Below are 22320 nucleotides of genomic sequence, written 5' to 3' on the forward strand. Positions count from 1 at the left end.
TGCCATGGGCTGTTGGCGACACGGCTTGGCTCTATTGTCCGCAGGTACCTGTGGGTACATCTGCTCGTTACGGTGCATCGCCCTTTTCCCAACCGAGAGAGCTGACTTTTCACACGTGGGGGGGGGGGGAGGGGGGGTGATGTAATATGAGGATGCACCCGGGGGTAACCGGGCGATGGTGATAGGCTCTGCCGGCATCAGCCCATAGCCAATGGGACGTCGAGCCAGGGACGTAGCCCTGGGGCTGTATAGCAACATCTAAAAGGTTCCAGGGGTGAGGCTCATGATTGGCTGCGTGGCATCACGTGAGCCAGGTGATATAAGGGGTGGAGAAAGACAGCTTGTGGTCAGTGTGGAGAGGTTCGAGGAGAGACCACGTCTGCGCCTCCGGCACACCAGCGGCTACGTGGCAGGCCGGAGGCTGTCTCCCGAACGCCGTTAGCCAGCGGTGTGAGGGAGTGAGGAAAGCGAGTGAACGCCAAGTTCGAGTAATGGGAGTAACGGGAGTAATGGGAAAGAGGAACCCAGTGTGTGAGAGAGCTGTGTAAATGAAGAACGAATAAAGACAAGACAAGAGATACGATATCGTCCGGAGTGGGTTTATTACATTTGTTAAAATAATTCGCATAAAAATAAAATGTCCCGATTGTTTAGATTTTTTATGCATGTTATTATTAATAAATTGTTATTATCAGCTTGCTATTTTGCTTACATTGATTGTATCTATACTTGTGAGTGGCGCTTTTATAAAGATAGATATACATAGTTATTGTTACATGTGTGTTGGATCCTCGTGCTCAAACATTTATTTTCATTGTATTCAAGTAAACTCCAAGAGGACTACCACTCAGGTGCACCGTCGAAGACAGGAGATGATGCCAAGACCGTGGACAGTTCTGATCCCACCTATCTCGCCCCCGACAATGCATACGTCATTGTGAAATAGCCATTCAAGTCACTCTCCACCTCCTCCTGTTCGATATATAAAACAGATCCTCTATTGAGTTTAAAAGCATGAACCAGACCTTTCCTGTGCTGGGTTCATGTCAAGGTCAATTTAACCTCGTACTCAAGGTTAATTCATTCGTGCCAGGCACACATTTATCAGGTGTGAGTTTGTTATAATGCCACCAGCGGGCAGACATTGCACTTATTCGAAAACAAATATTTCTCTTGCAAAAAATGCTCTGCCTTTTTGCAGCTGTGCCTGTAGATCCGTGAGTGTATGGGGTATCTGTACTAGTCTAAGGGTACCGATGCAAGTGTAATGGTCTCAGTGGAAATCTATACGTGACTTCTTCGAATGTTTGATGTAGGTAAAGAGTAACAACTATAATTTTACGTTGAAGTGGTTTAGCCAGATTGTGTCAGATGTAGTGGATTGTACTGGTCTGATGATGCCTCCACCCTTCGTATTTGTGAATTGGGCATTGAAGAGTCATACCTTCTGTGGTCTACTCTGGGTGACCACAGGCACACGCTACAGGAGAGTTTTCATTATAAAATGTGCTTTAAGTAACCGCATCTGCCATGGTTCGTATGGATTCGATTTGGGGGTTGTGCCCATAATTTTCGTGGAAGATTAAAGCCATGGATCGTCTGCGTCGGGTCTTGATTCTGGGTTAATGTGTTATAATGTATTATAAATATAACACATTGGGCGATATAAATATATATATATTACTTACCTACATAGTCTATATGGGAGTTAATCTATAGAGCGTGTTAATCTGTTGTTATTCTTTGTTAAGATGATCGGTTTCATGTCAGACTGATTTGTGGCTACGTGGTAACGACTGAGTCATGGACACGCAGGTTGTGAGGATCAGTAATAATTATAAAATTGCAAGTAATCGATCATTTTTCACAATCACGAGAAATGATGAAGCCAAATCCTCTGCAAATTTCGCGTTAAAATTTATACATTTTACCCATTGGATGTGTAATGGTACTCTTATAACATCAATGGCGCGCCACCGTGGGGAGATATTAACTACCTTGCCTGGTATACAGGAGGTCGTGGGCTCGATCCCGACCCTAACGTGTGTTGTATATTTGCAGCTTGTGTGTTTTCTCCGTGGTCAGGTGGATTTTTCTCCGAGTCCTCCGATTTTGCCCTCCACATTTAGAATCTACATCACACATTTAGAGTATTTGCCTGCTATAAATGTCCACATGATACGCCAATACGTTGAGCTATCATTTGTGATAACCAGATCGCTTCTCAAAAATAACTATTTCGCTCAGTAGGCCTTGTCTGGTCAAATAAAATAGTTTTGTTTAATGATCACCATGTATTTACTTGTATTTACCATACAATTAATATGTATCTATATAATACAGTTGGTTTAAATTTAACCTGTAGGTTTAGTTCTATAACATGTTAAAGTAAAGGGAAGTAAATGAAACACCTGAATTTTATATGCATGAATTTGTCCCATTAAAATTGTGACTTAATGTCTGAATTTTATACTTCTTTATGACAGGTATTTGGCTATAACCAGGAGCATCTGCTTTCATGTCCTCAAACTTAATTGACATCCGCATCAACTTCCTTTTTGTGAGTTTTAGCTGCTATCAATTGTTGTTAATCAGCTAATTAACTCTACGAGTCCGTTATAAACAGTACATGAGACGTAGTTTGATGTAATCTTAGAAATACAGGAAATCCTCTCCTCTACACATTTTTTTAAATAAAAAAATTATCGTGAAAAGAATATGTAAACACTCGACAATGTTAATAACATTTTACATTTGCAATACTTCCTGTTTAATGCTTGGGTTGATGTAGGGTAACATGAGAGGAAAGGAGGGAGTGTCGTATTACATAATCGGAAACTCTATACTCCAGGAGGAAACCGATAAGGTATACGGCTCTTTTTCACAAACGTCCAATAGGGGGCGGGTAAGAACGTTACAACAAGCAATGCAAATACACGATAGGAGTGCAAAGTATAGGAAAGATAAACAGAACTTTGAACCAAACTCCAATTGTCCCATATATGAACTTGCAGATTGCCGCTCTTTTGAAGACAGTAATCCTTCCCCCCCACAATGGGCAAAGGATTTTTTTTTTTTTAAAGCAGACGGGTTTTCTCATTAGGCGATGTCATTCGACGCGCGAGTTTCCACATGGTGCAACTCATTGCTCTAATGTTTCAAAGCAGTCATCTGTTATTATTTTACGACTACCTCCATGGAATAAACAGTGCTCGTTTTTCTTGAACCAACTTCAAATAAAGTGTATAACCTACCGCAAAATTATTGTAAGAAACTTGTGTTTTTTTAAATGTAGTCCATTTAGTGTAAGTGTTGGGGCCGCTGGTCCCCGAAGTCCCTCCCTGCTCCATGCCTATGGCAGGGGCTCCGCCGTTCGCCGACCCATCGCTACTCTGCGAGCCGCTGCTGCCGTCGCTGGGCTCATCGCCCGACGGCTCCCGTCCCTGGTCCGTCCCTCCGCGAGCTCGTGTGAGAGGCATAGCTCGCCGCACGCTCTCGTTCACCTGTAAATGCTGTGTTGTCTCTCCATAAATCACGCGCTCTAAACGGGGGTCAGGGGTCGGAGGGCGAACGACGCTGCCCTCACACCGCGCGAGTCCGTGTGGCGATAGACGGAGCGGGGACCTGCGGACGCACCGACCCCTTCCCCCACACTACGAGCGCACACACGTGCACACACGCGACACCCACTCTCGCGCCGCTCTGCGCAGCGCTCCCACGAGGCGAGCCGTTGTACACGCAGCACTACACGCGTAGGCCACGATTCGCTATTGTTGGGTCCGCTGGTCCCCGAAGTCTCTCCCTGCTCCCTTCCCATGGCAGGGGCTCCGCCGTTCGCCGACCCCTCGTTTCTCTGCGAGCAGCTGCTGCCGTCGCTGGGCTCATCGCCCGACGGCTCCCCTCCCAGGTCCGTCCCTCCGCGAGCTCGTGTGAGAGGCATAGCTCGTCGTACGCTCTCGTTCACCTGCAAACGCTGCGTTGTCTCTCCACGAATCACGCGCTATAAAACAGGGGTCAGGGGTCGGAGGGCGAATGACGCTGCCCTCACCCTGCGCGAGTTCCTGCGGCGATAGACGGAGCGGGGACCTGCGGACGCACCGACCCCTTCCCCCACACTACGAGCGCACACACCTGCACACACGCGACACCCACTCGTGTGCCGCTGTACGCCGCGCTCCCACGTGACGAGCCGCTGTGCACACAGCACCACACGCGTTCCCACTTCTCCACAAGATCACACGGAGACACGGTCAGCTATTAATAATTTATTGTCTGCTACCTGCGAATTGATGTTAAATCAGTGAGTCGACGAGGCTGGCCTATTCCACTACCCCTGTACCTATTCCTTATTTATGGACTATGATCCTCCTTCCCCTCCTTACTTACTGTTAGGTGCCCACGGTGGTTCGTTGATCCCGTACTCGCAGCGTACCTCGATGCGTCTCACGGACGTTCGGGTCGCTGGGCTGGAGCTGCGTCTTGTCGCCTGGCGCTGGAGTAAGAGAGCGATTTCCCCTTTGCGCCCCCTTTTTATCCTCCCTACATCAAAGGGATGCGGCTCTCAGTATTTCCTTAACAATGGGCTCGCGTTTCGGCACGCGCACGGCGGCTCCGGGCGCCTTTGATATGCTAATCGGATGTGCTGCGGCACCGATTCCAAACACGCTCCTTCGGAGTGGGCAGGTAGGAACATGGTTGGACAGCGCATTCGTGCACGACAGAGAGACCAATAATTCCTGGTGGGCAGTGTGGAACATTGTTCCTACCGGTATTAATCTCCCTCTCATGCATGGCGCCGTGCTCCTGCGCACCCTAAACTATGCTGCCCCGTCCCTCCTCCGCCTGTCTCGTCGACCCGTGGGGGGGTGTGTGGGGGGAATGCGCCTCAACCGCGGTGGCCGAATGCCCCTCGCCGCGACCATACCATATTAAGGCCGGTCGCAGCGCCGCGGCGCAACGTAGCATCGGGGGAGGTCGTCCAATTCTCTGGTCGCCGGAAACCGTGAAAGTCAATCCCGATAAGGGCTTCTCAGATAAAAACCGGTCGATCAGGTGATCTCCCCTTCCAGCTCTATGGGTGGGGGGAAAATGCGTGCGGGTGTGTTCATGTGAGGTGAGGTGAGGGGGATGCGGGATCGGCTCCGTCTCTTGGTGGTGGCGAGGTCGCAGATGGGGCGCCTGCCGAATGGCTTCGTGGCGGCGGCATCACACTATTAGTGATTTATTGTTTGCTACCTGGAACTGGTGGTTGAGTCAGTATGAATCGACGAGGCTGGACTAATCCACTACTCTTGTACCTATTCCCTATTAATCGGCTATGATTATAATTCACCTTCTTACTCACTGTTAGGTGCTCACGGCGGTCCGTTGATCCCCTGCTCACAGTGTACCTCGGTGCGTCTCACGGACGTCCGGGTCGCTGGGCTGGAGAGTGTCCTGTCGCCTGGTGCTGGAGTAAGAGCGCGATTTCCCTTTTGCGCCCCCCTTTTCATCCTCCCTACATCAAAGGGATGCGGCTCCCAGTTTTTCCTTAACAATGGGCTCGCGCCCGCTGGCACACGCACGGCGGTTCCGGGCGCCTTTGATATGCTAATCGGATGTGCTGCGGAAGTTAAGCGCGGAGCCTCCGCATGTCCCCACCACCTGCCCTATCAATTGTGCAACCTAAGCTATGCCGCCCCGTCCCTCATCTGCCTGTCTCGTCGACCCGTGGGGGTGTGTGTGGGGAGATGCGCCTCAACCGCGGTGGCCGAATGCCGCTCGCCGCGACCATACCATATTAAGGCCGGTCGCAGCGCCTCGGCGCAACGTAGCGTCGGGGGAGGTCGTCCAATTCCCTGGTCGCCGGAAACCGTGAAAGTCAATCCCGATAAGGGCTTCTCGGATAAAAACCGGTCGATCAGGTGATCTCCCCTTCCAGCTCTATGGGTGGGGGGAAAATGCGTGCGGGTGTGTTCATGTGAGGTGAGGTGATGGGGAAACGGGATCGGCTCCGTCGCTTGGTGGTGGCGAGGTCGCAGATGGGGCGCCTGCCGAACGGCTTCGTGGCGGCGGCATCACATAGCCCCCCGAGGTGCCAGTCCCCATCCCGGGTTGACTGGAGCACCTTGCTTGGGCCGCGACCACGAGGAAACGTTGCGGGGTCCGGGGGATCCGTCCGGACCTTGTGGCTGGTCTCGGGGCGGGTGGTTCCGTCCTCTGTAGCTCCTGCGGCAGCCTCCTCCTCCACTCCAGCGGCTCTCCCCGTCCTCCGGCACCTGTGGGCTGGGGCACAAACTCAGCAGCGAAAGGGTTTAGGGGCCTTCATCCGCGCCGTCTCCTGACTGGATCGGGGCGTCTCGGGGGCCCGGCGGGGCCCATGTAGTGTGCGAGGCCCCCCAACACGAGGGGTGCGGCTACTCCGTGATTTCGGGGCCTTCGGGTGACGGGGTTCTCTCTCGTCGGGGCCGCTTTCCACAGTTTTAAACGGCGGACATTGACCACCGTCTCTCGACCCCTCTCCCCGCCATAACTTAGTACTGTCCAGGGGGAGATCTGCCGCACCACGGTCCAGGGTCCCCGCCAGTAGGTCGTCAGTTTCCCCACCTGCCCGGCCCTGACGCGAGGGGTGTGTAGCCATGCCTAAGCGCCTGTTAGGAATAAGGGGGGTTCCATGCGGGGTCGGGTGCCCTGTTCCTGCCGCCGATGCGCGGCTTCCCCTAGCGGGTATGCTCGGCCTCGGGCTTCTCGCAGGGTCTCCAACAGGTGTTCCACGGGGCGGCTTCCCTCCTTCGGCTGGGGGGAAGGAACGCCGAATAGCAGATCTGCGGGTAAACGAGACTCACGGCCGAACATCATTAAAAACGGGGTTTGTCCCGTCGACGTGTGTACGGAGGTGGCGTTGGCGAAAAGGGCATAGGGGAGGTGTTCGTCCCAATCCCGTTGATTTGCGGCCGCCATACGTTTGAGTTTCCCCGCTAGGGTCTGATTCATGTGCTCTACCATACCGTTCGCTTGGGGGTGGTACGCTGTGGTTCGGTCCTTCTGGATTCCGAATTCTCGGCACAGTGCCTGGAACAGCTCGGCCTCGAACTCGCTACCCTGGTCGGTGAGGACTCGTTCTGGGATCCCGTGCTTAAGTACGTAATGTTCCACAAATGCCTGGGCCACCACCAAGGCCGTTTTATTAGGGATGGCCACTGCCACGGGGTAGCGGGTGAAATACTCTACTGCGACTAGGATATACCGGTTGCCTCGATGGGATCGCGCGAATGGCCCCTGTAGGTCGATCCCGACCAGCTGATTCTTGCGGCTGACAGGCGCGGCAGCCCTGTTCCCAGGCGGCCACGTCTTGTGCCAATTTGGGCCAGAGATACTGGCGACGCAGGGTCTCTCGAGTGCGTCGTTCCCCATCGTGGCCCCCGAGTGGGTGGTCATGCACCAGCCGTAGCAGCTGGGGTCGTACCTGGGCAGGAACACAGATGCACCCCGGCTGGCCGGCCTCGGTTAACTCCCGTACCACCCCGTTTTGTACACACAACCGGCCATACAAACCGCTCCAGGGTCCTGGTAGTGCGTCCTTTTCCTCCCCCAGTGCCGCCTACACCGCCGCCAGATCGGGATCTCGCTGCTGAGTCTGTCTCAGCGGCTCGTCGTTCAGGCCCGGGAAGGCACAGCCGATGTCCTCCTGGATCCGTCCGATCGGGGCGGGGTGATCCACCAGGTCCCGAGTCGTGGGTCCCGCGCTTGCTGGGCAGTCGACGGGATCCTCGGTGCCACCTGTGAGGGTCTCTGTGGTGCATACTGCACTCTCTCTCGCTGGGCGGGGGTCAGTGGCTGCGGCCTCTCAGGGGTCCGTTGCCTGCCGGCAGCGTCCACCCGTGAAACACGGGCAGGCCTCCTCGCCCTTGTCTCGGCGTACACCGTGGGCCGCCTCGACAAGGCGTCCGCGTTTGCATGCGTCCGGCCAGCCCGATACTCGATTTGCAGGTTGTACTCCTGCAACTGCGCCAACCACCGGGCCATCTGCCCCAGCGGCTCCTTGAATTTAAGAAGGAACTGCAGAGCATAATGGTCAGTGCGTACGCGACATCTCCTGCCGTACAAATACGGCCGGAACTATTTACATGCCAAAATCACGGCGTACAACTCTTGGCGGGTCACGCAATAGTTCAGCTCGGCCCCACTCAAGATCCGGCTGGTGTACGCGATGACTCGTTCCGTCCCATCCTGTACCTGTGACAACACCGCGCCTTGCCCGCTGCTGCAGGCGTCGGTGTCCAAAATAAAATCGGTGGTAAAATCGGGGAAAGCGAGGGTGGGGGCGTGGGTGAGGTGATCTTTGAGAGTGGTGAAGGCCGTCTGGCAGGCCCCCGTCCACTGATAGGGGTGCTTAGGGGAGGTGAGTTGGGTGAGAGGGCGTGCAATCTCGCTGAATCCCTTTACAAATCGACGATAATAGGTGGAGAGCCCCAAAAATGATCTGATCTCCGTCAAATTCCTTGGCCGTGGCCACTCCACAACGGCACGTACCTTCTCCGGATTGGTGCGTACACCTGCCTCACTGACGCGATGCCCGAGGTAACCCACCTCGCGTTGTGCGATGTAACACTTACGTGGCTTGAGCTTGAGATGAGCCGCTCGCAGTCGCTGGAACACCTCTCGTAGCCTGGACCAGTGCTCAGACAAAGATCTACTGAACACTATCACATCGTCCAAGTAAATCAGGCACTGTTCCCATTGCAAGCCCCGCATCACCAACTCCATCAGCCGCTGGAACGTCGCGGGCGCATTGGTTGAGTCCGAACGGGAGTACTCGAAACTCGAATAGTCCCATCGGGGTGGTGAATGCGGTTTTTGGCCGATCCTCCTCCGCCATCTCCACCTGCCAGTACCCGGACGCGAGATCGAGGGTGGAAAAATATCGCGCTCCAGCGAGGCTGTCAAAAGTGTCGTCGATACGGGGTATGGGGAAGGCGTCGCCGAGCGTGACTGCGTTCAGTTTAGGGTAATCGACGCACAACTGGGTTGACCCATCCTTATTCGTTACTAGTACCACCGGGGCTGACCAGGGGCTCGCCGAGGGCTGAATTATGTTATCGCGAAGCATGTCCCCAACCGCCTCTTTGATCTGGGTGCCTTTGGGTGCGCCCACTCGGTACGCAGGGAGTTTGATGGGTCGGGCTGCACCGGTGTCAATTTGGTGCTTAACAAGGTCGGTCCGACCCACGTCCGAGTCGTGTTCGTTGAACACATCGGCATACTCCCGCAGTAACTCGCGCAGCCGATCGGCCTCTCCCTTAGGTAAATCCGCCCATGGTACATGTAACGCGTCGAGCAGGGGAACGACCTCGGCTCTGGGAGTCGGGCCAACTCGCCAGGCCAGGTCCTGGTCACCCTCAGGACGACCGGGGTCCTCAGCCCAGAGTGCAAACACCGAGTCGTTAGAGTGGAATGCGTGAAGGGGGTGTATGGTGGCTATCGGGGTGCGCCGTCGCAGTATCGCTGGGGTACTGTGGGAGTTAAACATCCGCATAAACAATCGGTCCCCATCTGCGTTTACCAACGTGGCGGATCCCACGACCCCATACCGTTTTGCAAACTCCGGGTGAGGAGTTAGCATTACCTCCCCTGATGGTCGGAGCGCGGGGTCGGTGGGGGATGTTGCCACCGGCACCAGCATCTCGGTGAGCGGCCCGATGGTGACTGCCGTCGCCAGGATAGCGGCCACAGGTGCGAAGCGGGGGCGCGTTGGTTCTCGTCCCAGGAACGGTATCCGCTCGTCGTTGCTCTCCATGGTGGCGCATCGCTGGCGGGGTTGCACGTTGAGTCCCAGCTGTTCTAAGAGGTCGGTACCTGCGATACACTCGTGACACAACGCACTCGACACGTAGAACTCCTGGGTGCACACCTGACTGCCTATGCGGACCTCTAGGGTGGCTCTCCCCAGCAGCCCCATTCCGGCTCCGCTCGCCGTGTGCAGCGCTCGGTCCGGTGCCTGCAGGTGACGCACGTCGACCCCAATCGCGCTGCAGTGTGCTGCGCTCACGAGCGAGGCCACCGCCCCCGTGTCCAGCAGGATTCGGGTACGCATTCCGTTTACCTCCCCTTCCACCAGCGATGTGGCCCCCGTGATCCCCGCCACCAGCTCCCGCAGCCAGTTGCCCGGAGTCACCGCTTCCGTGGGCGTTGTTGCTGGAACCTGTGTGGGGATCACTCGCTCGCCATTACTCTCATTATGGTCTGTTTGTATCGGGACCAAGTCGATTGCACCCCTAGGTGGTCTCCTCTCTAGGGGGGCCTTAGTGGTTGACCTTAGCTCTTGTCTAGCTCGGGTGACCTGAGGACAGTCCCTCATTCGGTGTCCCCGTTGGTCGCATATATGGCATGGAGGGGGAAGGTTGGCGGCTCTGTGGCGAGCTTTCTGCCCACTCCCTCCTCCCCCCGTGCGCTGTTGCTCATACTCTGCTTCTAGTCGGGCTATCCTTCCAGTTAGCCTTCCTACCGTGGAGTCTAGTTCCCCCATCTCGGATCGGATGGTCTCAACGGAGGATTGCAGTTTGGTCATATTTTTATTCGCTTCCTCGCGTACTTGGGTTACCCTCTCACCTACTTGGTTTATCATATCTCCCATACCGGCCTGTAACCCGGCCACCCACCACGGGGTTGTCTCTCGGGATCTCTGGGGCTCTCTTGCCCGTCTCCTTATGGGGCTGGCGGGCTCCTTCTCATCCTCCTCCTCGTCAGGGATGAGGCTCGCCACGGTGCACTCCTGTCCCGACCTTCAGAGCTGCGCGCATTCGCTGGAGAGCTCCTCACACTCCAGTGCTTCCTCGACTAGGGTATCGAAGGGGAGGCCTGCGCTACCCCTTTTGGGCTGCCACCACACGGTGCGAGCTAGGTACCTGAGTAGCTTGTCCGCAGCTAGCGCGTCAATGACCTCCTTCGCAAACTCTGGGCGGGCGATCCGGGTTAGTGATCGCACTTCCTCGGCGTAGTCTCGGAAGTCCTCGCCAGGTTGGCGTCGGCGCGCCTCTAAGGCCGTCTTTGCCTGTATCACGTTGCGCGTGCCGAAACGCCGATCTAATCTACGCATTAGTTCCTCTAGTTGGGTTTGCGCGCTTTCGGGTAGTGCCTCTACAAAGTCGGCTGCCCGCCCCTCCAGGTTCAACGTAAAATGTCGTAACACCTGCGCGTCCGACCAGCCATTAAGCTCTTTAGCCCCTATGATATTGCAGGAAAACGCTTTCCATGTAGGGGTCCCCTGGCCGGTGAACACATGCCTTACCTTTGCGTGGAGTAACGCGCTACCTTCCCGTGAAGGCGTGAGGGTTCGTCCCACTTCTGACACCAAATTGTTGGGGCCGCTGGTCCCCGAAGTCCCTCCCTGCTCCATGCCTATGGCAGGGGCTCCGCCGTTCGCCGACCCCTCGCTACTCTGCGAGCCGCTGCTGCCGTCGCTGGGCTCATCGCCCAACGGCTCCCCTCCCTGGTCCGTCCCTCCGCGAGCTCGTGTGAGAGGCATAGCTCGCCGCACGCTCTCGTTCACCTGTAAATGCTGTTTTGTCTCTCCATAAATCACGCGCTCTAAACGGGGGTCAGGGGTCGGAGGGTGAACGACACTGCCCTCACACCGCGCGAGTCCCTGCGGCGATAGACGGAGCGGGGACCTGCGGACGCACTGACCCCTTCCCCCACACTACGAGCGCAAACACCTGCACACACGCGACACCCACTCTCGCGCCGCTCTGCGCAGCGCTCCCACGAGGCGAGCCGTTGTACACGCAGCACTACACGCGTTCACACTGCTCGACGAGATCACACGAGGCCACGATTCGCTATTAATGATTTATTGTTTGCTACCTGGAACTGGTGGTTGAGTCAGTATGAATCGACGAGGCTGGCCTATTCCACTACCCCTGTACCTATTCCCTATTAATCGGCTATGATTCTAATTCACCTTCCTACTCACTGTTAGGTGCTCACGGCGGTCCGTTGATCCCCTGCTCGCAGCGTACCTCGGTGCGTCTCACGGACGTCCGGGTCGCTGGGCTGGAGAGCGTCCTGTCGCCTGGTGCTGGAGTAAGAGCGCAATTTCCCCTTTGCGCCCCCCTTTTTATCCTCCCTACATCAAAGGGATGCGGCTCCCAGTTTTTCCTTAACAATGGGCTCGCGCCCGCTGGCACACGCACGGCGGTTCCGGGCGCCTTTGATATGCTAATCGGATGTGCTGCGGCAGTTAAGCGCGGAGCCTCCGCATGTCCCCACCACCTGCCCTATCAATTGCGCAACCTAAGCTATGCCACCCCGTCCCTCCTCTGCCTGTCTCGTCGACCCGTGGGGGTGTTTGTGGGGGGATGCGCCTCAACCGCGGTGGCCGAATGCCCCTCGCCGCAACCATACCATATTAAGGCCGGTCGCAGCGCCGCGGCGCAACGTAGCGTCGGGGGAGGTCGTCCAATTCCCTGGTCGCCGGAAACTGTGAAAGTCAATCCCGATAAGGGCTTCTCGGATAAAAACCGGTCGATCAGGTGATCTCCCCTTCCAGCTCTATGGGTGGGGGGAAAATGCGTGCGGGTGTGTTCATGTGAGGTGAGGTGAGGTGAGGGGGCCTCGGGATCGGCTCCGTCGCTTGGTGGTGGCGAGGTCACAGATGGGGCGCCTGCCGAACGGCTTCGTGGCGGCGGCATCACATAAGAAGCGCTTGTTCATACAAAAACACACCGATACATCAAACACGTGCACATATACCCACGGTACAATATAAACATGGTGGGTTTAACCGTCAAATAGACACTTGTTGCAAGGCATCAAGCCGTGCTTAAACCACACAAACTTGTGGCAAAACATACAAACAAACATGCTCTGATAATAACACATGCTTTGTCTTTGAAACGGCGAGGGAAGCCAGGAGGGGAGAGAGGAGGGAGCTTAACCGAAGTTGGGATGAGTTGTTCCCGGGCCTTAATGGGGAGAGCAGTGACTGAGAGTCCCAGAGCGGTCAGGAGCACCTTGGAACCCTATCTGGAAAAACACTTGAAGTTGGCAGCTGTGAGTGAAAATTTGAACCTCACGGCGGTACCCCGAGGTCTCATAAGCCCCCGGTTCTCGCATAAACATTATGTTATAATGTAAACAAAAACTTTGCTTTTTTTCACCAATGGGTTTGAAGGATGGTGGAAAGTGTTGTCTTGTTAAACTATGCCTTTAAAACTGAAACTATATCCTGCAGTACCTCTACTTAAATACACTATCGAAAAAATTATTTGCACCCCTCTGTCAATCATCGTGTTTCTCAGTGTGGATTTGTGAACACACTTTGTAAACAGTACACAAAATAGTATTCGTTTTCAATGCGCTGTTCATATTGTAACAAGCGTTTATACCAATGTTACTCTACAGAGTAGTGGGTCGCAGCTCCTCTTATCCGCATTGATACCAGCGGTATGTGAGGACTATGACTTAACCGTAAAACACGTTCCTTCGGAGTGGGCAGGTAGGAACTTGGTTGGACAGCGCATTCGTGCACGACAGAAAGCTCGCGGTCACGTGATGCACTTCAACCAATCCCGGAACGTACATGTTTGGGAGGGGCTATGCAGGACAGACAAATAATCCCTGATGGGCAGAGTGAAACTGTTGTTTTTACTTGTATAATTCCACTCGTTGAGTTATCCTTCAGCGATGAGGACTCCAGACTGATTTTCTTCTCACCCACTCCGTTCGACCACCACTCGGCAGGTCACAACACTTTTCTCTCGGCTTCCTCCACGCACTGCTCACATTTGGAAGTCCATCCTACAGTTTCAAGTCTAATTATCTTGCTAATTTCCATAAATATTTTGATTTCACACTTGATGATTGCTTGTGTAGCAGTCGAAACGTCGTGAGAATTTTATTGTTTTATATTTTTATTATTTTATTATTTTATTATTTCCCTTTGACGTGACTTTACCGAAAGAACCAAGAATATGAATGTCATAAACATGTTAACTCTTATCGACGATAGCTTTGATTGTAGTGCTGTTCATTGCTGACCGTATGACATGTTGGTCTTCTGGATCTATGCTCAGCAACCATAACGAATGAAAAACAAGCAGACGTTTTGTGCAGGCCACGCATATTCCTTCGAGTAAAATTGTCCACTGGCAAAATATCACCTCGTGGAGATGCCAGGGATTGAACCCGGGGCCTCACACATGCGAAGCGTGCGCTCTACCACTGAGCTACATCCCCATGGTGGTTCTACTTGGGCGCAGTTCACCTCGGTACAGGGTGAAACTTCGTCATCAGCTTCTTCCTCTCCCTCGTCACCCCACTCACTCTACTGTTGGCCCTGGGCCCTGTACACATCGAGTCTGCACAGAGTCCAAGCAAAATGTATTTCTTTGAAACAAAAATAACAAGAATACATGTGGATGGATACTATAATGCTGTCCCAATTTATTTATTCTTGGAAATATTTAATTCGGAAATAAAAGTGTTCTGGATACTTTGAAGCACTTGCTTTCATCTACACATGTTTAAGTAAACCATTTGATCACTGTGTCCATCGCTAGTTATACAAATAGCAAGTTCCTAAAATCAACTCAAATTCATCCGAAGGTATCGTTCATATCGGGTAATATTTACGAGAGATCATGTGTACCCCTATTACAGGGACAATGACACAGCCAATTGATTTTGGAATTCAACCTTTGTTGGAAAAATGAATTAAATAAAAGCTTCCAACATGGAGATGCCAGGGATTGAACCCAGGGCCTCACACATGCAAAGCGTGCGCTCTTCCACTGAGCTACATCCCCACCATGCTAGCAGCCAGCCAGGTAGCCAGCCCCCTTAACTATCGGCCCCTCCCCTTACCCCCCCTCCCTTAGGCCCCTCCCTTGACCACCCCCCCCCATATCCTTAGGCCCCTCCCCTGACCCCCCCTCCCTTAGGCCTCTCCCTTGACCACCCCCCCCCCCATATCTTTAGGCCCCTCCCCTGACCCCCCCTTCCCTTAGGCCCCTCCCTTGACCCCCCCCCCCTTAGCCACCTCTCCTCTCCATACCTGGCAGTAGGTCTCCACCAATCAAAGAGCTGTTTATATTATATATTTATTTATACACGACAGACAGACAAAAAATCCCTGGTGGGCAGTGTGGAACATATTGTTCCTACCTGTAAAAACCTATCTGCACAGATGAATACGGACAAGAGAAGCATTATCAAACTGGAGGAATTAAAGGTGCAGGCAATAGGATTGTGATTGATTGATTCTGGCTGCAGACATTGGTAGGTCACAAATAATAATGAAGATAAGAGAGCAGTTTCACTCTATTATGCATACCGTTACGACAAATAAAGGACTTAAGTCGTGTAGGCAGTTTGAGCAGCTTTGGATAAGACTTATGATCCTGCCCATACATGGAGTGTTGACTGGAGCACCTCGCCTGGGCCGCCCCCACGAGGTAGCGCCGCGGAGTCTGCGGGACTCGCCCGGCGCTGGTTGCCGGTTTCGTGGGTGGTGGCTCCGTTCTCTGGGGCTCCCGCGGCGATCTCTTTCTCCACTCCAAAGGCTCCTCCCGCCCCCCGGAATCTGCGGGCTGGGGAACAAACTCTGGGGCAGAGGGGTTTAGAGGCCGCCGCCCTCGCCGCCTCCTGGCCGGGCCGGAGCCTCCCAGGGGCTGGGGTCCCGCGGGGCCCATATACGGTGCGATGCGACCCAAGTATGGGGGGCGCGGGGATCCCGGGATTTCGGGGTACCCGAATGGCGGGGGTCTCTCTCGCCGGGGCTGCCCTCCCTGGTTTTAATCGGTGGACGTTGACCACCATCTCTCGGCCCCTCTCCCCGTCCTGGATCAGTACCATCCAGGGGGAGATCTGCCACACCATGGTTCAGGGTCCGCGCCAGTAGCTGGTCAGTTTCCCCACCTGTCCAGCCCCTACGCGCGGGGTGTGCAACCACACCTTAGAGCCTGCCGAGTAGAAGGGCGGTTCTACGCGGGCCGGGCGCCCTGCTCTTGCCGCTGATGTGCGGCCTCCCCCTGTTCGTAGGCCTGGCCCCTCGTAAGGTCCCCATCAGGTGCTCCACGGGCTGGCTCCCCTTCCTCCGGTTGTGGTGGGGGAACGCCGAACAACAGATCTGCGAGTAGGCGAGACTCACGACCAAACATCATTAGGAACGGGGTCTGTCCCATAGATGTGTGTACCGTGGTGGCGTAGGCGAACAGGACATAGGGGAGGTGTTCGTCCCAATCCTGTTGATTGGCGGCCTGCCATACATTTGAGCTTCCCGGCTAAGGTCTGGTTCATATGCTTCACCATACTATTCGCCTGGGGGTGGTATGCCGTTGTTCGGTCCTTCTGGATTCCGAACTCCCGGCATAGTGCCTGAAATAGCTCTGCCTCGAACTCACTACCCTGGTCAGTAATGACTCGTTCAGGATCCCATGTTTAAGCACGTAATGCTCCACAAATGCCCGGGCGACCACAAGGGCTGTTTTGTCAGGGATGGCCACCGCCACTGGATAGCGCGTGAAATATTCCACCGCTACGAGGATATACCGGTTGCCTCGGTGGGATCATGAGAATGGCCCCTGTAGGTCGATCCTAACTAGCTGGTTCGCCCGGCTGATGCGGAATGGCCTCAGGGGCACCTGATACCGCGCCAGTTTCTGCCCACACTGCTGACAAGCGCGGCAGCCCTGTACCCAGGCGGCCACAATTTGGGCCAGAGATACTGGTGACGCAGGGTCTCCCAAGTGCGCTGTTCCTCATCATGGCCCCCGAGCGGGTGGTCGTGCACCAACTGTAGCAGCTGGGGTCGTACCTGGACGGGAACACAGATGCACCCTGGCTGCCCGGCTTTATACACAACCGGGCATACAAACCACTCCAGGGTCCCTGCAGGGTGACCTTTTCCTCTCGCAGGGCCACCTCCACCGCCGCCAAGTTTGGGTCCTGCTGCTGGTTCTGTCTCAGCTGCTCGTCATACAGACCCAGGAATGCACAGTCGACATCCTCTTGGATCCGACCGGGCGGGGCTGAGCGGCCCATCCGGCCCCGGAGTGTGGGCCCGACGGGCCACCCGCCGGGTGGTCCACTGGGTCCCTGGCTTCTTCTGCAGGGACCTTGGTGGCACACACGGCACTCTCGCTCAATGGAGGAGGGTTAGTCTCAGGGCATTCCAGGGGGGCCGTTGCCTGTTGGCAGCGTCCCCCTGTGAAGCACGGGCAGGCCTCCTCCACCCTCGTCTCGGCGCACACCGCGGGTCGCCTTGCCAAGGCGTCTGCGTTTGCGTGCATCTGCCCAGCCCTGTATTCGATTTGCAGGTTATACTCCTGCAGCTGCGTCAGCCACCGGGCAATCTGCCCCCGCGGTTCCTTGAATGTGAGGAGGAAATGCAGAGCATAATGGTCAGTGCGCATACGTTATTTCCTGCCATACAAATACGGCCAGAACTGCTTACACGCGAAAATGACGGCATACAGTTCCTGACGGATCATGCAATAATTCAGTTTGGCCCCGCTCAGGGTCCGGCTGGCATATGCGATGACCTGCTCCATCCCATCCTGCACCTGTGACAACCCCGCACCCAGCCCACTGCTGCAGGCGTCGGTGTCCAAAATAAATTCGGTGGAAAAGTCATGGAATCCCAGGGTGGGGGAATGGATGAGGTAGTCCTGGAGAGTGGTGAAGTTCGTCTGGCAGGCCTAGTCCACTGATAGGGGTTCTTAGGGGAAGTGAGTTGGGTGAGGGGGCGTGCAATCTCGCTGAATCCCTTCACAAATCGACGATAATAAGTAGCTAGCCCCAGAAATGACCTGATCGCCGCCAGGTTCCTCAGCCGTGGCCATTTCACTACGGCGCGTACCTTTTCCAGGTTGGTGCGCACCCCTGCATCGCTGACGCGGTGTCCAAGGTACCCAACCTTGCGCTGCGCAATATGACACTTACGCAGCTTGAGCTTGAGATGGGCTGCTCGCAGTCATTGGAACACCTCCCGTAACCTGGACCAGTGCTCAGGCAGGGACCTACCAGGTAAATTAGGCACTGTTCCCATTGAAAGCCCCACATCACCAACTCTATCAACTACTGGAATATCGCAGGTGCATTATTGAGTCCGAACGGGAGTACTCAGAACTCGAATAGTCCCATCGGGGTGGTAAATGCGGTTTATGGCCGATCCTCCTCTGCCATTTCCACCTGCCAGTACCCGGACGCTAGATCGAGGGTGGAAAATAAGTATAACCCGTAAAAACAAAGTTTTTCACTATAAATCCTTTATATGTGTAATGCGGGCGAAAGCGACCTTCCGGATGTGACGTCACGAGGAGGCGGAGCCAGGTGACGTGGGTGAAAGGTAGGGGGTCCTTAAGCGGGTAAACCGGAAGGAGAAGGCAGTCGGGGTGTGAATGGAAAGGTGTGGGGCCACGCGGGCGTACGAGCCGAGGGGGCACCGTCAGAAGTGGGAGCCAACCCTGGGAACAGTAGGGAGCTACTGGGAGGTGTAAAGCTGCAGATAGAGATAGGCAGTAAGGCTGTGTGTGAGGGGCAGCGGGGTGGCTGCCAAGAGTCGCAGGAGCGACGGGAAGGCGAGACAGCACGAGGCTGTCAGAGCTGCAGCAGGAACAGCCAAGGGAGCTGTGTGAGAGTACAGCAGCGGAGCTGCTGTGGGGCTGCAAGAGCGACAAGAACAGCAGCGGGGCTGCTGATGTGGACTGGAGTGACATCGGAACCAGCACAGAGAGAATGAGAGAGACAGCCGTGTGGGAACGCAGTACGGACCGAATAAAGGACACTGAGCCAGAGATCGTAGTCAAGTCTTTTATTACACTGGTGTCAGAAGTGGGGTGAAGGGACCTCGTAAACCACTCCCTGAATACATTCAGGACACGGTTCGCCGGGTTACGGAGGCGCGGGAAAACGCCCGCGTGGCTACGGCCAAAGCCCAGGCCCAGAACGAGCGGTATGCTCGGCGTCTGAGGGGGAGTGCCCCTGGAAGGTGGGAGACCTGGCCTGGCTCCATTGCCCGCAGGTGCGGCCGGGGACCTCTCCTAAATTGCACAAACCTTGGCATGGTCCTGTGCGCCTCATTGAGGTTCCCAATCCACAGTCGGCGCGCGTTCAGTTTGGTTCTCGCCGTTGGTTTGTTCATACGTCGCGGTTGAAACCATATGTTGCTCCCCTACGTGATGCGTCATCTCCCAATGTTGCCTTGCCGGGGTCTGTTGCTGCTGACTCTGACTCTTCCCCGCCTGCGTCCATTGATCTTGCTGGAGCGCCTGTCGTACCTGTTCCAGACAGGCCGACCGTGACACCGCGGGGGAGGAGTGGGCCTGTTCGGAGGGCGCCTGCCAGGGCTGCGGTACCTTCAAGCCCGGCGACCCTTCCGACCCCGCTGCACGCGCATTCGCGGAATACGACCAAGACTGATTCGTCAGGGACACGAGATGTCGGTGGACTTCCAATCGCAGCAGGGGAATTACCCCCTGTCATTTCTCGTGTTCCATCGCGTCCCCGTTCTACAAGTGGGCCGCCGACCGTCCGGGACGGGCCGGCGACCCGCACTCGTTCCAAATCGCTTACGTTTCGTTGATTGTATGTTGTTATTGTTCTTGTTCTTGCCGTCGTATTTATCGCATGCTTTCGTACGTTCGTCGATGTTACTTGTGTGTTGTTCTTGTTGTTATATTGCATGCTTAGTGTCCTTTAAGGGGGAAGGTCGGTTCACCGCATTACGCTTTGGTGTTGTTCAGCCGAGGTCGGCTGGGTTTTTTCTATGGGGGAGGGTGGTGTAATGCGGGCGAAAGCGACCTTCCGGATGTGACGTCACGAGGAGGCGGAGCCAGGTGACGTGGGTGAAAGGTAGGGGGTCCTTAAGCGGGTAAACCGGAAGGAGAAGGCAGTCGGGGTGTGAATGGAAAGGTGTGGGGCCACGCGGGCGTACGAGCCGAGGGGGCACCGTCAGAAGCGGGAGCCAACCCTGGGAACAGTAGGGAGCTACTGGGAGGTGTAAAGCTGCAGATAGAGATAGGCAGTAAGGCTGTGTGTGAGGGGCAGCGGGGTGGCTGCCAAGAGTCGCAGGAGCGACGGGAAGGCGAGACAGCACGAGGCTGTCAGAGCTGCAGCAGGAACAGCCAAGGGAGCTGTGTGAGAGTACAGCAGCGGAGCTGCTGTGGGGCTGCAAGAGCGACAAGAACAGCAGCGGGGCTGCTGATGTGGACTGGAGTGACATCGGAACCAGCACAGAGAGAATAAGAGAGACAGCCGTGTGGGAACGCAGTACGGACCGAATAAAGGACACTGAGCCAGAGATCGTGGTCAAGTCTTTTATTACATATGCGTGGCAGCGAACTTGATATAAAGGTCTTCTTGGTTCTTTCGGTAAAGTCACGTAGAAGGGAAGTAATAAAATAATAAAAATAAAACATAATAAAACAATTCTCACGACGTTTCGGCCACAACGCAAGCAGCCGTCCTCAGGCGAAGAATGAGAACATTATCAAGCTAGGAGCTTATATAGGTGTTGCGAGGAGGAGCGCCTTAACAAAAGAATGTGCATATGAAGAGGAATTTAGCATACCAATGGACAATGCGTAGGAGGTGGGCGGAGGGGTTTCAAAGTCCCATTATGCCCATGCATTAAGCAGGATCAACAGCACCACGGGGGGGGGCGCAAGGAACAGCGTTAATAAAGGAAAGGAATGTTAGTGATATGTAGCTGCATTTACCAAACAACCACGTAGAAAACCAAAGTAAAAACTACATAAAAAACTAAAATATAAACTGAAACTTACTATACTGAAAAAATTTGATATAAAGGATTTAAAAATATATTCGCCTGTGGAGGACGCGGGGATCGATCCTGCGACCTTTGGCATGGGAAGCGAGGGCGCTACCAACTGCGCTACTCTGCCACGGCCTGTGGAGGGGTTACGCTCTGAGCTCTTATACTGTGACGTTCAGCCAAAGCAATGAATGAGTTCTATTTGAATATATATAAAATATTTTTTTTGCCTAAAAAGTGTAAAATTTTGGGAACTTTTTTTCACGAACATTAATTGTCTGGCACAACGAGTCTGTGTGGAAAATGTCAGCTCGATTGGATCACGGGAAGTGGGTTAAAAAACGAGCGAAAGATTTGCACGGTCCTAAGCAAGCAAGCACGCGAACTTAATATAAAGGATTTAAATACCGCGCCCCTGCAAAGCTGTCAAAGGTGTCATCGATGTGGGGGATTGGGTAGGCGTCGCCGAAGGTAACTGCGTTAAACTTTTGATAATCAACGCTAAACCGGGTCGACCCATCCTTTTTCGTCACCAGTACAACTGGGGCAGACTAGGGGCTCGCTGAGGGCTGGATTATGTTATCGCAGAGCATATCCACGACTGAGTCTTTAATCTGGGCCCGTTCAAGTGTGCCTACTCGGTATGCGGGGAGTTTAATAGGTCAGGTGGCACCTGTGTCAATTTTGGTGCTTAACTAGATCTGAATCGTGCTCAATGAACACGTCGACGTACTCCCGCAGTAACTCTCTCGTAGCTTGATTGGCCTCCCCCTTTGGTAAATCTGCCCAGGGTACATGTAGCGCATCAAGTAGGGGGACGACCTCCGCTCTGGGAGTCGGGCCGACTCGTCAGGCCAGGTCCTGGTTGTCCTCGGGGCGGCAGGGGTCCTCAGCCCAGAGGGCAAACACTGAGCTGTTAAAGTGGCGCGTGTGCAGGGGGTGTACTGTGGCTACCGCGGTGCACCGTCGCAGCGCTGCTGGGGTACTGTGGAGGTTAAATACCCACATAAACAGTCGGCCCCCGTCCGCGTTTACCAGCGTGGCCGACCCCACAACTCCGTACCGTGCCGCCAACTCCGGGTGAGGAGTCAGCATTACCTCACCCGATGGTCAGTGTGCGGGGTTGGTGGAGGGTGTTGCCACCGGCACCATCATCTCCGCGAGGGGGCCGACGGTGACAGCCGAAGCCAGGATAGCGACCATGGGCTGAAAGCGGGGGCGACCCGGTTCTTATCCCAGGAACGGAATCCGCTCCCCGTTGCCTTCCACGGTGGCGCATCGCTGGCGGGGCTGCATGTTGAGCCCCAACTTTTCCAGGAGGTCGGTACCTGCAATACACTCATGGCATAACACACTCAAGACCTAGAACTCCTGGGTACACACCTGGTGTCCGAGATGGACCGTAACGGTGACCCTCCCGAGCAGTCTCATTCCAGCTCCGCTTGCAGTGTGCAGTGCGCGGTCTGGGACCTGCAGGCGGCCCACGTCAACCCTGACCACACTGCAATGTGTGACGCTCACGTGGGAGGCCACCTCCCCCATGTCCAGCAGAATCCGGGTATGCCACT

At 54.9% G+C, this 22320-nt stretch overlaps 2 non-coding genes and 1 pseudogene across 2 annotated transcripts; 1 reads left to right on the forward strand and 2 right to left on the reverse strand.

Annotated features, from left to right (window-relative positions):
* The window catches only part of LOC144948134 (receptor-type tyrosine-protein phosphatase beta-like), a 96414-nt pseudogene extending 95468 nt beyond the window's left edge, over nucleotides 1–946 (forward strand).
* A 13196-nt stretch (nucleotides 947–14142) lies between these two features.
* On the reverse strand, nucleotides 14143–14214 carry TRNAA-CGC (transfer RNA alanine (anticodon CGC)). The gene has a single exon. It is a non-coding gene; the product is annotated as a tRNA-Ala (tRNA).
* Nucleotides 14215–14711: 497 nt separating this feature from the next.
* On the reverse strand, nucleotides 14712–14783 carry TRNAA-UGC (transfer RNA alanine (anticodon UGC)). Its single transcript has one exon. It is a non-coding gene; the product is annotated as a tRNA-Ala (tRNA).
* Nucleotides 14784–22320: the final 7537 nt, after the last annotated feature.

The sequence above is a fragment of the Lampetra fluviatilis genome, chromosome 48, assembly GCF_964198595.1.
Source record: "Lampetra fluviatilis chromosome 48, kcLamFluv1.1, whole genome shotgun sequence".
NCBI lineage: Eukaryota > Metazoa > Chordata > Hyperoartia > Petromyzontiformes > Petromyzontidae > Lampetra > Lampetra fluviatilis.